At 40.0% G+C, this 15,494-nt stretch overlaps 1 protein-coding gene across 13 annotated transcripts in view; it reads right to left on the reverse strand.

Annotated features, from left to right (window-relative positions):
• LOC112648432 (torsin-1A-interacting protein 2-like) overlaps window positions 1-15,494 on the reverse strand; it is a 41,439-nt gene that overhangs the window by 25,103 nt on the left and 842 nt on the right. For 3 of the 13 annotated variants that reach the window (XM_025429939.3, XM_035719024.2, XM_035719016.2), the window contains exon 1: window positions 14,414-14,600. The exons of 4 other annotated variants lie outside the window; for them this stretch is intronic. The gene's annotated coding sequence lies outside the window, so the exon portion shown is untranslated. Of the gene's footprint in view, window positions 1-11,388; window positions 11,411-11,457; window positions 11,616-14,413; window positions 14,601-14,632; window positions 15,461-15,494 lie in introns of those variants that run through there. 6 more of the 13 variants (XM_025429937.3, XM_035719023.2, XM_035719015.2 and 3 more) reach the window with 4 other exon arrangements.

Below are 15,494 nucleotides of genomic sequence, written 5' to 3' on the forward strand. Positions count from 1 at the left end.
TAATCTATGATCAGTGATCTTTGATGTTACGACGTATTATTTAAGGGGTCAGAAACCATGCCAATATAAGACTGTGAATAAAAGTAGTTCGGACTGCTCCACTGACTGGCTGTTCCCTCATCTCTTTCCCTATTGAAATTAAGCCAGTTAAAAACCCTACAATGGCCCCTAAATGTCCAAGAGATAGGAAGAGTTGCATGTCTCTCACTTTAAATCAAAAACTAGAAATTAGGGGATCCCTGGGTGGCGCAGTGGTTTAGCGCCTGCCTTTGGCCCAGGGCGCGATCCTGGAGACCCGGGATCGAATCCCACGTCAGGCTCCCGGTGCATGGAGCCTGCTTCTCCCTCTGCCTGTGTCTCTGCCTCTCTCTCTCTCTGTGACTATCATAAATAAATAAAAATTAAAAAAAAAAAAAAAACAAAAAACAAAAAACTAGAAATTAGGACACCTGAGCGGCTCAGTCCATTAAGACTCTGTCTTCAGCTCAGGTCATCATTCCAGGGTCCTGGATCGAACCCCACCCACATCATGCTCCTGCCCCACAGGGAGTCTGCTTCTCTCTCTGTCCCTCTTTCCACTTGTTCCCTCTCCTCTCTCTCTCTCAAATAAATAAAATCTTTAAAAAAAAAAAAGCTAGAAATGATTAAGCTAAGTACGAAAGGCATGTCCAAAGCTCAAAGGCTAAAAACAAGGCCTCTTGTACCAACCAGCAGAGTTGTGAAGGAAAAGTTCTCGAGGGAAATTAAAAATGCCATTCCAGTCAACACACAAATGATAATAAAGTGAAACAGCCTTATTGCTGATATGGAGAAAGTTTAAAAGGTCTGGAATGAAGATCAAACCAGCCACAACCTAGCCTAATCCAGAGCAAAATCTTCACTCTCTTGAATTCTATGCAGGCTGAGAGATATGAAGAAGCTGCAGAAGAAAAGTCTGAAGCTAGCAAAGGTTGGCTCCTGAGGTTTAGGGAAAGAAGCTGCAAAGTGAATCAGCAAGTGCCGGTGTAGAAGCTGCAGCAAGAAATCCAGGAGATCTAGCTAACTTACTAAATGAAGGTAATTACACTAACAATAGATTTGCAATGTAGATTAAAGCAGCCTTCTACTGGAGTAATGCCATCTGGGACTTTCAGAGCTAGAGAAATCAATGCCTGGCAGACTCTTTACAGGCTACTGTAGCGGTGACTTTAAAGAGAAGGCTTTTTTAACCATTCCAAAAATTCTCGGGCCCTTAAGAATGATGCTAAATCTACTCTGCCTATGCTCTATAAATGGAACAAAGCCTGGATGACACCACATCTGTTTACAACATGGTTTACTGAATATTTTAAGCCCACTGTTGAGACCTACCATCCAGGAAGAGGTTTCTTTCAAAATATTACTGCTCATTAACAATGCATCTATCTGGTCACCCAAGAGCTCTGAGGGAGATAAATGTTGCTTTTGTGCCTGCTAACACAATGTCCATTCTGCAGCCCATGAATCAAGGAGTAATTTAGATTTCCAAGTCTTATTATTTCAGAAATATGGCTATACCTGCTATAGAGAATGATTCCTCTGATGGACTTGGACAAAAGTAAACTGAAAACGTTCTGGAAATGATTCACCATTTTAGATGCCATTGAGAACATTCCTGATTCACAGGAAGAGGCTGATATCAACATTAACAAGATTCTGGAAGAAACTGATTCCAATCCTCATAGAATACTGACGGGATCAAGATTTCATTGGAGGAAGTAAACTACAGATGTGGTGGAAATCGCAAGACAATCAGAATTAGGAGTAAAGCCTAAAGATGTGAGTGAATATAACTTTAATTGCATAATAGAACTTTAATGAATGAAGAGTTGGTTCTTACGGATGAGTAGTTTCTTGAGATGGAATCTATTCCTGGTGAAGATGCTATGAAGATTGTTGAAATGATAACAAAAAATTACAGTATTACATACATACACTTTGTTGAAAAAGCAGTGACAGGGCTTAAGACGACTGACTCCAATTTTACTCACAGAACTGTGGGTAAAATGCTATCAAACGCCATCACATGCTACAAAGAAATCATTCACGAAAGGGCCAACTGATACAGCACACTTCACTAATGTCTTATTTTAGGAAATTGCCACAGCCATCCCAGCCTTCAGCAACCACCACCCTGAACAGTCAGCAGCCATCAACACCGAGCTAAGACGTCCCCACCAGTAAAAAGAATATACTCACTAAAAACTCAAATGGTTAGGATTTTTTAACAATAAATTATTTTTTAATGTATGTACATTTTTAAAAAACATAATACTAATTTCATAATTAATGTACTACAGTATAGCATAAACACAACTTTTATATGCACTGGAAACCAAAAAATTGACTTGATTCCCTTTACTGAGATACCTGCTTTTACTGTAGTGGTGGGGAAAAAAACCTATCTCCAAAGTATGCCTGTACTGCTGTACAATGGAATACTGCACATACAGACACAGATGAAGCTCAAGAATATTAAACTAAAAAAAATAAAAACTAGCAGAACACCCCCTACACACACACACACACACACACACACACTTACAGGGTTTCCATTTATGTAAAGCTTCAATATGTTATTTAGAAATAAATATTCAATAAAACTAAAAAACATCTTTACCTTTGATGGGAGAGGAAGGCGCTAGGATTGGGGAGGGCATACAAAGCATTTCGAAGAATAATATTTTGGGGGGATGGGGTAATTGGGTGATAGACATTAAGGAGGGCATGTGATATAATGAGCACCGTGTATTATAGAAGACTGAAGACCACTGAACTCAACTTCTGAAGCTAATATTACACTATATGTTAATTGAATTTAAATTTTAAAAATTAAAAATAAAAGATAGTATTTTTTTTTTTAGCTCAGTGGAGGTACAAGGTTCACTGTACACAGAATCTATATTCAATGTTATAATTTTTAAAAAGAGTAGAGTAGAAGTAGCAATGGGCTAGAAATGGCCTTCAGCTCAGGCCATGATCCCAAGGTCCTGGCATTGAGCCCCGCATTGGGCTCCCTGCTCAGTGGGGAGGCTGCTTCTCCCACTGCTGCTTCTCTCTGCGTGTGTGTGTGTGTGTGTGTGTGTGTGTGTGTAAAAATAAATAAAAGAAAATAAAGAGAAAAGAAAAGAGAAGAAAAAGAAAAAGAGAAAAAGAAAAAAAGAAATTTTGATTTTAGCAAAACCAAAATTTCACATTGTGGACAAGAAGAGCAGCAGCAGTTACTTTGCCCAGAGTGACTAATACATGGAGGAAAAAAGAGGCCTACAGAAGGATAAAGACCTTTGTTTTCTCGTAAAATTGTTAGCAACTATCTCTTCATAGAAATAAAAGAAGCCTACCTAATGCTGGTATGAAAAAGAAAGTTTATCTATACATATTCCCATAAAGGCATGCATCTATGTGCAAGGATTTTATTTCATATGGTGCCTTTGTGCTAAATTAGAAAAAGGAACCCTTCCTCCAAGTCAGTTGTAGGCCAGAGAACCTCACTTGCCCAGGTATTCCATAGTAATTCTTGTCTGTGAGATAATAATGCTTACTAATAATAACTACCAAGTACCACTATCTGTTCTAAGCACTTTACCTGTATTAACTCACATAATCCTTAAAACGATCAATTTTATAGCTTAGGAAACAGAGGTTGAGCAACTCGCAAAGGTCACACAGGTCACTGCAGACAAATCAGTATCTGAATCCAGGTAGACTGGTTCCCAGAGTTTATACTCCTAGCAACTATAAGATACTGCCTCTTTGAGGAAGCAACAGTTAAGCTTTGGAGAGCCCCTCCACAAGCTGTTTGCTACTCTTCAAGGGTGTGTATGTACTGAGGTGGGGGTGCAGAAAATCCCCTACAATTTTTCACTTCCACACAAAAAGATCTAGGATGGGTTGAGGAAGTCCTGAACTCCCTGAAATTACATCAGAATTTTTTATGTACATACGTGTTTTTTCTGGAAAGAGAATAGATACTTTTAGACTCCCAAAGGAATCTGAAGTAATTCAAAACCATTAGGTTTTTAATGGTTCCTAATAATTTTACTACTACATGCTATTTTTATTCCAGCACACCCCTCCCTCCTCAGATCTTATTTTGGAAGGATATCTAAACAACCAGCATTCTTCCAATAATTTCATTTTGTCACATTTCTTTTTACTAATCAGATGTCTGCCAATAAAGCTTCTAACAAAGTTGATAATGATTGTTAGCAGCTCTGGTTTAGAAATTTTCAGTATTTTAAATTACAGATGAATATTCAAAATACTTCTATTATAAAGTTGGAAAAGATTTAGATATTCTGGATTATTTCCTTCCTGAACTCCATTGTTAGCTTAAATTAAAAGCAGTTGATTTAAAGTAAATATATGATTACTATTAGGCTTGTAAAAATGCTGAAAATACCTTGAGAATCACTGTTTCTCTACTGATTATTAAACGTAATTGTTCAAGTTACTGAGGAAACCAACCATGTACTAGGCCCAATGCCAAGTACTATGAATACATAGAGAAAAATCTTATAAGACTTCCAGATGTCCAGGGAATCCAGACTGGAAACAATGCTTTGGGGTAAAGGCTAAAGGCTTTCAGATGGATATTAAAAGACTGCAATGTAGAGTTCATATGAAATTCTGGAAGGCCCATAGAAGTAGCAAGGTTTTCAAACCTTTTAACCAGCAATAATGGGTAAAAGCCAAAGTTTAAAGAGTTTCTCTACTGCACAAATGGCTATACAAAAGGAAAACACCAAAACAAAAACAAAACAAAAGGAAAACACCAATCAGGTTTTTGTGTGTGTAAGAAATACAGTAAACTTAAGATTTTTCCTGAGACTTCATTAGGAGAAAATTTAGAAAACAGCACTTTAACTGCAAATGAAAATGCAACTCTAATTCACTGAAATTTATATCTACTAATAATGGCAGTTTAATACACACTAAATTACCCTCTCTAAATATTGATTCTATTTCATTCTTGGTTATTTCCTGAATGAGTGTTAGTAAGCGAGCTCAAATCTGCCTTTGAGAGACAAAAATTCTCTTGTTCTTTATATAGTAGGATAATGTAAGTCTCAAGACTGAGCAGGATTGGGGTGACTTCTCCAAGCAAACATATCCCTTAGAATTCAGTCTCAGCTAACTCCTCATATGACATATAAAATCAAAAGACAGATACACAGAAAATATATAAATGCTTTAAACCCTGAGTTCACATTTTAAATATTTTCTTCCATGGAGTATTACATTCTAAGGCTAACCAATAATCAAAAATGTCAATTTTTGGTATAAGACAGTTTCTCTGATAAGTTTCATACACAAAGTCAAAACTTTCATGTCAAAACAGCTTTCATGTTTCATATTTTTAACTAGCTTGGAATTTATATGACAGAAGATTAAGGAATGTGGGAATAAACAGGAATCTTCTTTTTAAATTCATATAATCTAAAATAATTTTGTTAAAAAATATTATCAAAATAAATTATTCTTAGAAAGTCTTCAGACTATTTTGTGAGAAGTATTTCTAATTTAGCAGGCAGTGAGAGAAGACACGTGATTACAATCTTCAGCATGACTTACCATATACACTGTTCCCTCTTATGAAGAACATATGAGCCAAACAACAACAACAAAAATGATCCTAAGTTAGAAAACAGCTGCTGAATGTTCTCTTCTCACTCCAGGAACTGACAGACAAAACAGGTGTTTGTAAGGATTGCTAGCATACTGTAAAAGGGAACAACTGCTTTAGACATTTATTTGTACATTTCAATTGACCTTGCCCTAATAGACCAAAAGCCATAGTTCCAATTCTGTCTACAGTTTCAATTTCAAACACCAGCAATAAGCCCTTTAAGGTTAATACACCGCTTTCAACAGTGCGCCAAGCTCAGGAACACCTATACTTATACCAGCTATTTGTGTCTGTTTAAAACTAAGTTTCTGAGTCTTGCCCACTCCTCTGCACTGTATTTGGGATAATATGCCAGTATTATTTTCGCAATTTCCCACTGTTTTCTAGTATTTTCCATAGTTTTGAAAGGAGTTTGAAAAAGTACTAAAATAGGAACAAAAAGTATTCCAATTACTTCCCTTAGGGAACTGTTTCTTAAATAGGGACTAAACGCTTGCAACAGTTCAGATTTTAAACATATTTTCCAAGTACAGAAACTCTTCCTTTCCTTCTTACACTTATCTCTCTCTCTTAGACCCTCGCGACTCCCGTGACTTGTAACTCAGGTTTAGGTTGATCAAGTAGAGGCAGTAAGTAAGTAATGCAAGAAAGAAGAGTTTGCTAAGATTTGAGTAGCACTAATGGATTCCCAGTTTTAGCTCAATTCCCCTAATCACCTTTAATATCTACATCAAGTCAATACATTTTTATTAAACTTTTTATTTTGAACTAATTTTTAAAGATTTTTAAGTAATCGCTAAACCCAATATGGGACTTTTACTCTAAACCCTAAGATCAAGAGTCACATGCTCCACTGACTAAGGCAGCCAGACACCCCAATGATAGACTTTAAAAAAAAAAAGATTTTACTTTTAAATACTCTACACGCAACTGGGGCTCAAGCTCAACAACTCCAAGATCAAGAGCTGCACGCTCTACCAACTGAGCCAGCCAGGAGCTCCTTGAACAAATTTTAAACTTACAGAAAAGTCACAAAAATATTGCAAAGTGGGGATCCCTGGATGGCTCAGCGGTTTAGTGCCTGTCTTTGGCCCAGGGCATGGTCCTGGAGACCGGGGATCGAGTCCTGCACTGGGCTCCCTGCATGGAGCCTGCTTCTCTCTCTGCCTGTGTCTCTGCCTCTCTCTCTCTCTCTCATGAATAAATAAAATCTTAAAAATATATATATATTGCAAAGTGTTCTCTTATAACTTTTATCCAGTTTCTCCTAAAGTTAACATCCTGTAAAATTAAACTACAATTATAAAAAACAAGAACCTGGGGGACTTGGATGGCTCAGGTGGTTAAGCATCTAATTCTTGGTTTTAGCTCAGGTCATGACCTCAGGGTCCTAAGATGGAGCCATGTAACAGGCTCTGCGCTCAGAAAGCAGTCTGGTTGTCTTTCTCCCTCTGCTCCTCCCCACCCCACCATGTGCACGGTGCTCTCTCTCATAGCAAAATAAAATCTTTTTAAAAGTGTGTGTGTGGGTGGGTGGGGGGCGGATCCCTGGGTGGCTCAGCGGTTTGGCGCCTGCCTTTGGCCCGGGGCGTGATCCTGCAGTCCTGGGACTGAGTCCCGCATCGGGCTCCCTGCATGGAGTCTTCTTCTCCCTCTGCCTGTCTTTCATAAATGAATTAAAAAAAACAAAAAAAACAAAAACAAACAAAAAAATAAATAAAACTTTAAAAAAAATAAAAAATAAATAAAAGTGGGGGGGCGGTGTAAGGGACACCTGGGTGGCTCAGCAGTTATGCGTCTGCCTTCGGCTCGGGTCATGATTGCAGGGTCCTGGCCTTGGCCCATGTCTCGTCAGCTCTGGGAGACTGTTTCTCCCTCTCCCTCTGCTCCCACCCCCTGGCTCATAATCTCTCTCTCGTGCTCTCTCAAATAATAAAAATCTTTAAAAAAAACACACACACAAGAAACTAACACTGGTACAAATCAGTTAGCTAAACTACAGACTGTTCAAATTTGACCAGTTTCTGGATGCCTAAGTGGCTCATTGGTTGAGCAACTGCCTTTGCCTCAGGTCGTGATCTGGGGGTCCTGGGATTGAGTCCCACATCAGGCTCCCCACAGGGAGCCTGTTTCTCCCTCTGCCTGTGTCTCTGTCTCTGTGTCTCTCATGAATAAATTAAATCTTTAAAAAATATTTCACCAGTTTCTCCAATAATATCCTTTTTCTGTTCCAGATCCAATCTGGAATTTCATATTGCATTTAATTAATAATTCTCCCGAGTCTCGAAACGGTGACAGTCTCTTGGTCTTTATGGTTTCTTGTCTTTTGTAAAAAAAAATTTCAAAAACAATGGTCACTTATTTTGTAGAAAGATCCTCAATTTGGGTTTATATAATGTTTCCTCATGATTAGAAAGATAAACATTGCATTTTTGCCAAGAGTAACACCGCAGAAATGACACTGTATCCTTCTAACTGCATCATATCACTGAGTTCAGAATGTCCATGCTCTTCTACTGGTGATGTTAGCCTCAATCATTGGGTTAATATGGTATCTCGCCTGTCAAGTTACTATTTTTCCTTTGCCCCTAGTAATTATCTTGAGAGATGTTTTCAAACCATGCAAATATCCTGATTCTCCTCAAACTTTCACCCACTAGCATTACAGGTGGATTTTGTCTGCAATAATTATGACAGTGCTGTTTGCCTAACGATGATTTTCTACTTCTTGCTTTTCATTCCTTCACTGGAATTCCTCAATAAGAAAGAATTGTCCCTGGGCGCATGGGTGACTCAGTTGGGTAAGCATTTGCCTTCAGTTCAGGTTATGATCCCAGGGTCACAGGACTGAGTTCCATATCTGGCTCCCTGCTCAGCAGGGAGTCCGCATCTCCCTCTGCCCCTCCCCCACTCATGCTCCACCTTTCTTGTGCTCTAATAAATAAAGTCTTAAAAAAAAAGTGTGCCTTCTTCCCTGTTTGTTTATTCAACTCTATCCATTCCACATGGATACTTACTTTGTCCTATGGGTTAAAATCCAATTCATTTTGTAAGTGTAAGTTGTTACAACTTTGGCCATTAGGAGCACCTTCAGGTTGTCCTTTCAACAAGCCCCCAAACTTTTTTGAGCATTTCCTTAATTTCAAGCACTACAAGATGTCCCAGGCTCCCTGTTCCAGCCCTGAAGTCAACTATGTCTCAAAAAAAAAAAAAAAAAAAAAATTTTCCTGGGTCCTTTAATCAAAGGATAGTGTTTGAAAACCAACAATCCGGACAGCTACTACTACTACTATTTGTTTTACTAAACTCACTAAAATTCACTATTTTCTTATAAAAATTTCTTTGACATGGTTACAAATACTGTTATACTTTTATACAAAGAAGTTGTAAGTCAGCTTCCAGTATCAATTCCTGCCTACACATATGACCTAACATTCATACAGTGAAGCTGCAAAAATAAACCCCTTGCAGCACTGTTCTCTAAAGTCAAACTGTTAGGCCTGAACTCTTCTCTATGCCTTGGTTTTATTAACTCCCCAAAGCACTAACACTACTAGATGAAAGAGGCACTGTGAGGGTTAAAGAGTTAATGTGCCACATTTGCCATTATGAGGGCACAAAAGAAACCCTCAAAAACTATTATTATTTGAACTATTAAATAAAAGTGCCACTAGAGATTTTATTTTTCAGAATGGGGAGAGCAAGTGGAAACTGTGCTAAAGGACAGTTCGGCTGTTTCTTCACTAGCAGATCAGAATAAAGGTAGACCCAGACAGCTCTATTTATATAAATAAAACAGAACTCTCAGAAATTAACAACCAATATTTTATATTTTACTTTTTGCAAAAAGGTTACTACATTTACATTACATATTCCTATGGTCAAGGGCTAAATGAAAGTATATTTTATTTACTTTTTTAAGATTTCATTTATTCATGAGAGACACACAAAGAGAGGCAGAAACACACGGAAGGAGAAGCAGGCTCCTTGCCAGGGAGCCCAATGCAGGACTCAATCCCTGGACCCAGGATCACGCCCTGAGCTGAAGGCATAAGCTCAACCGCTGAACCACCCAGGCAGCTCACCTGAGAGTATATTTAAAAAAAAAAAAAACCAATTTGATCTGTTGAGGTAGTGGGATTATAGGGGAATTTTCTTCCTTTCTATTCTGATTATCAAAATCATGAACCAACTCCTTTAGTGTTAGTAAAGAGAAAAGTAGCCCAATTAGTAATAATAGTTCTCATCCACTGAGTTCTTAAACTATCCCATTTAATACTCCAAATAACCCGAAGAATCTCCCCTTCGCAGATGAGGGAAGGAGCTCAGAGCAATAAAGCAATCTGCCCAACTCACACAGCGACAGAGAGGAATTCAAACTCAGCTCTGACTCCAAATTCTGTACTTATGACCAATGTCGGGAACATCATTCTTTATTCACAAAAAATCTGATTTGCTATATAAAACTTACGATAAAGTACAGTCACTATGCAGACTTTTCTGTTGTGGGATACAGCAGTAATCATAAGATGTAGAATACTAAGGAAATTTTAACACAATTAAAAATTCTAAATGCAAAAAAAAAAAAATTGTTAAGGCTTCTCTGAGCAAACTTCCCTTCAGGAAATTCAAGGGGTAGTTCAGATGTGGATTTCCGTGGTATTTGCTTTAACATGTCTTCTTAGGCAAGAACAAATTATATACAGGACACATTATTAAAATACCCAATAATCCTCAAGTATTATTACCTAAATTTTTTTACTCTATTCGTGAGTATCTCTATGCCAGTACGGAAGATAAGTGAAAGAGTTTCAATGAGTCACTCATGGTTATGTGATGAACCAGCAGTAAAAGTGGTAATCAAGCTGTGGACTCTGCCTTCAGCATAATAAACATTACTGAGGAGAGGATCTCACTTAAAAGTTTCTGTAGCAAATTTCAGCTTTCAAGCCGTTGTAATCCACACTCAGACGCTTCCAAGAACATTTTTAGTTCTACCATGAAGTTCCGTTTTTCATTACATGATTTTTCCACTGGCCATGTATATGCTACCCATGTGCTTAAAAAAATAAAACTGATAAATATGGATAGATTCCATGGCCCTACTTCTTTTCTCTGCCACGGCCCCAATTCTTAAGAAAAAGAAAAAAATAGACGAGTAAAGAATTTCTCATACGGATCCAAAAAAATGTTTTAAAACCCAGAGACAGGTAAAACCAAAACAAAGGCAGTCTGTACATTCAGATTAAGATAACCTCTGTAACTAGGTGTAAAGTCTAACAAGTACTATGCACTTTCTCGAAGGAACAGAAAAAGGGGAAAACTTTCTCAACGGAAATGAAATACAACCAAGAATATATACATAATACGTAAGCAAAACAGTAATCGTAGGATCTTAACCTCAAACCGCCCTTTTCAGCACCATTCGGCTGAAGGGGGTGGGGGGTGATAACACTTCTGAAAGGATGAAGGCGACGAACGAGGAGATGCCGGAGGCACGCAGGTGGAGGGTGTAAACGCCACCTGCACTGGCCGATTTCCAGTTTACATTCTGAGCCTTAGAGGAATTCTGCTTCTCAAAGTCCGAACCACACATTTATTCCCACCTTACTCTATTTTAACGCTTATAAGATCTGATTTCTCTTCTTTTACTCCAAAGCAAAAATATGCCCCCAAACTGCTCCGATCGAGGTTTTTTGCGGTAGGGAGGTGGGGGTGGGGAGGGATCGTTCAGGAAGCACCTTTCCTAAGAAGCTATCAGACCGAGTATTAGCACTTGGAAAAGTTGTATATGCATTTTCCTTACTTACAAATTCTAGCAGGGCCTTAAACGGTCAACTGTCAACGTCAGGGGAGCCCCGCGGGGTTCCTTGGGCTCCGCGACGCCAGGCTGCACCCCTCCTCGGACGCGGCGGATCCAACGTCGTCCCGGGCCCCGCCCACGTGACACGACCTCCGCGGGGAGGGGAGGGGAGGGGAGGAGCACGGCATGCCGGGACTGGTAGTCGGCCCGCCCTCCCTCCCTCCCTCCAGCCCTCCCTCCCTCCAGCCCTCCCGGCGCGCGCCCCCAGCCACCGGCCCGAGCGCCGCCCAGGGGCGTGGGGAGCGCGCTCCCGCCGAGCGGCCGGCCGGCCGGGGTCCCGTTCCCCCGCAGTCCCACGGGAGGGCGCGCATCTCTGCCAAGACAACCGCCAACCCCAGGCCTTAAAAATGTAGAGGCTGCAACAACCCGTGGAAGCAACTGCGCGAGGGGCACGACCCACTAATGGCAAGCACCGGTCGGACGTGACTTGGAACCCGGCCTCTCCCTTTACTAGGTGTGTCCTCAAACGAGCTGCTTAATCTAAACCGCAGTTTGCTGGCGTCAAATGGGAACAAGGCTCCTACATACGTACCTCATAAGGTTATTGTGAGTAAATGTGCTAATTAACGTATGTAACGGTGTAGCTGCTAAATGACAGTAGTAAATGTTGAAGTAACAAATTGCTATTTAATTCTATAAATGTGAAGATTGAGAGAGGACAAGGAATTTACCCTAGAAGACACGATCAATGGGTCAGGGGCAGTCAAGTCTAAAATTCCTGTTCTACACCAACTCAAAACACAGAAGAAAATCTCTCTTAAAGCTTACTTTTTTTTTTTGCATCTGTAGAAGGCATTTATTCTGAGAATCTAAAAATCTGGACAAAGAATATTGAACTTTTTAGAAAAAGCCTACATGGGATTTCGTGGTTTCTTCCTAATACATTAACAAACCTAGTAAGGAGAAAAGAAAAACTTTTATTTTTTTTCTTAAGAAAAACTTTTAAAACAGTATCTCTCCAGTTTGTCTGCAGTTATGTGACTTAAAATATTCCTGTTCAAAAATAAATAAAATATTCCTGTTCTATTGAGGTAAAAGCTGCAAACTTTGGTAAAGTTAGAAAAACTAACAAATCATTCCAAAAAACACAAAACCGAAGGAGAAAAAAAATAAAAAACATGAAACAAAGACACAACCAAACCCTAAGTTATAGCTTTCTTGGTACATATACGATAACTACAAAAAAAAATTCATTTAAAAAAGTACTTAAAAAAAAAAAAACAAAAAATTCCCTTATAATTCTCAGTTGGTGAGCCGACCATTTAATTGAAAGGATCCACAGAAATGCAATCACCCCCACTCACTCACCCAGAGTGTCTCCTGGAGTGGATTTGCACGCAGAAGGGAGAGGGAAGAGAGGTCCAAGTTCCAGGCTCTTTCCAGTTTTGCTTTGAGGGCTGTCTCCCTGTATGTGCCTCTCCTCTGCTCACTCTGGAGGAACTCAGCCATAAGCCCTAGGGAGCAGAGAAGTAACTCCCCCACCAACCCTGGGGGCCTCTTTTGAGAGGGAACTGTCTCAGTGGCCCACTCTTGTGGTTGCCCCAATTCCTGTGGCCAGAAGAGCCAAGTGCTATGGAACACGCTGCCTCAGCAGGGTTGGGCCTGATCAGGCTGTGGGGTTCCTAACTTTGGCCTCACTTCTACACATCTCTCTCCTTCCTGAGAAACTTAGGTATCATACCAGATCCTTAAGGCCCAGCAGCTACCTCCTTGGGATAGAAGTGGAATTTTATAGATTTTTCAATTAATAAATATTAAAAACAAAAAAAAAATGACCAATACCCTATTTTACTTAATTTTTTTATCTGATTCCCGTAGAATGTAAACTCCAAGGCCGGGAGGGTCATCTTTTGCTCTATTCTTTCACTGCCATACCCCCAGCACGTAGAACAGGGTCTATCTAGTACACAGCAGACGCTCAAATATTTATTCAGTTAATGATTCTTCAGGTAGTGGGGATTTCTGGTGCCTTCATCTCTCAATCATTCTCTTTCCGCAAAAGTCATAGGATATGGGAACACTCCTAGAAGCTGTTTAATTGACTGTAATTTTGAATTCAACAAAGAATAAGTGGAAGAATTATTTACTATACCCCATTCACTTCGTTGAATTTAACTTTTGTTAATTTTGGTATAACATTTCCAGCTAGACACTTTCATTTGTACTTTGTACACTTTCACAGTCTTTAAAAGATTTTTCCCATCGCTTGTGAGAATGGGGAAAAACGGAGGTGGCTACTATTCCTTTAGTTTTAGTATGTTAATCATCTTTAACTTATTAAAAATAACAATGTTGCCCTTCTACTAAGATATAAAGTTCTTTCCCTGTCTGATCAGAAATGTGATTATGCACAATGAACTGATGGATGCTTTCCCAGTAAGTAACTGGTTTTCTGCTTACCCTAAACAAAAAAATCAAATACATAAATCACGTTATTTTAAAATAAGATGTTTTCTTTAAAAATAGCTGCATTCGAAATCCAGTGTCGGGGCAGCCCAGGTGGCTCATTGGTTTAGCGCCACCTTCAGCCCAGGGCGTGATCCTGGAGTCCCGGGGTTGAGTCCCAGGTCGGGCTCCCTGCATGGAGCCTGCTTCTCCCTCCGCCTGTGTCTCTGCCTCCCTCCCTCCCGCCCTCCCTCCCTCTCTCTCTCTGTGTGGCTCTATGAATAAATAAAATCGAAAAAAAAAAAAAATCCAGTGTCACCAACACTGGATTTCTAGACCTAGGCACAACAGCTAAGTATATAAATTGATGCCAGCCATTTAATCTGATTTTTTTGTATAGGTCTTTCCCTAATAAAAGGCAAATTCCCTAAGAGTAAAGAATACATATTAACTTAATGTATACATCTATCAAACACCTATTCTGTGCCAATATAGGTATAGGTACTGGATTCTCTTACCTGTCTTGTGATCCACTTAATTCCTCTGTATTTTTCAAATTCCCAAACTAATTGTCTAACATCCAGAGCTCATGCCTCTTCCCGGTACTGATGACCTGCAAGCCTCTTACGCTATTGGCTACGAATCCACTGCCTCTAACGTCACGTCTTTGGGGCCACCCTTAGAGTTTAGAAAACATCTACAGCAGAAAATCTGGTTTGACAAGAGTTTAGCTTTACCTCAAAGTTAAAGTGATCAGGGCTGGTATTTGTAACGTTGCTAGGTGTGGGAGGCAGGAACGGCAGCGCTAGAATTATGCATTCTTATTACCTAAAGAGGGGGAAAACCCTAAGCAATATGTAGGTGTTAAAGTCATCGTGCCTCTGATTTCGAGATTCCTCATTTGTTTCTTGGGAAAGCCAAACCCGTAAGTTTCCTTCCTGAGCCTTTACAAGAATCCTGTGTAACGCAGTGAACGGACTATTCACAATAATACGAACATCATCTTCTCTGCTCAGCAACACGTAGTAGAACCGCTTGTCCTTTCTTTTTTAAAGATGTCCCCCAAAACCGGAGTTCCGCAAGTTTGTAGCCCAGCTTCTACACACACACACACACACACACACACACACACAAAACTGCACCGGTTAATGTTTTAAACCGATCCCTTAACATGCGCTAATAACGTTCATAACGTGCACTTTGCACATCGGCACTACAAAGGTTCATATCCTTTAATGATGACATTATGAGGCTTTTATGATGTTTAAGAGTGAGCCACAGTAACAGGCACCTTATAAAAGAAATCGTTAAAGAAAGGCCAGGCATCACTCAGTGTACCGATCGTCGCAGCAGTTTCTCCGAGAAGAATTAAATCCCACAATTTCTTTCCACCCCCCCCCCACCCGCCTCCCCCCAGGAAAAGGCAGCATTGGCAGAAGTTATCTTCATGAAGACTCCTATAGAAACACTTGGAAAGGCAGGGCTAAGGCAGCGGTCAAATCAGAACGACTCCGGGGCGGCGAGGACTCCCAAGCTGGGCACCCGACTCTCGCTCGGCGGGCCTTCCCGGGGGGCTCGGGGGCGGCGGGCAGCGGCGGC

Source organism: Canis lupus, chromosome 7, assembly GCF_003254725.2.
Source record: "Canis lupus dingo isolate Sandy chromosome 7, ASM325472v2, whole genome shotgun sequence".
NCBI lineage: Eukaryota > Metazoa > Chordata > Mammalia > Carnivora > Canidae > Canis > Canis lupus.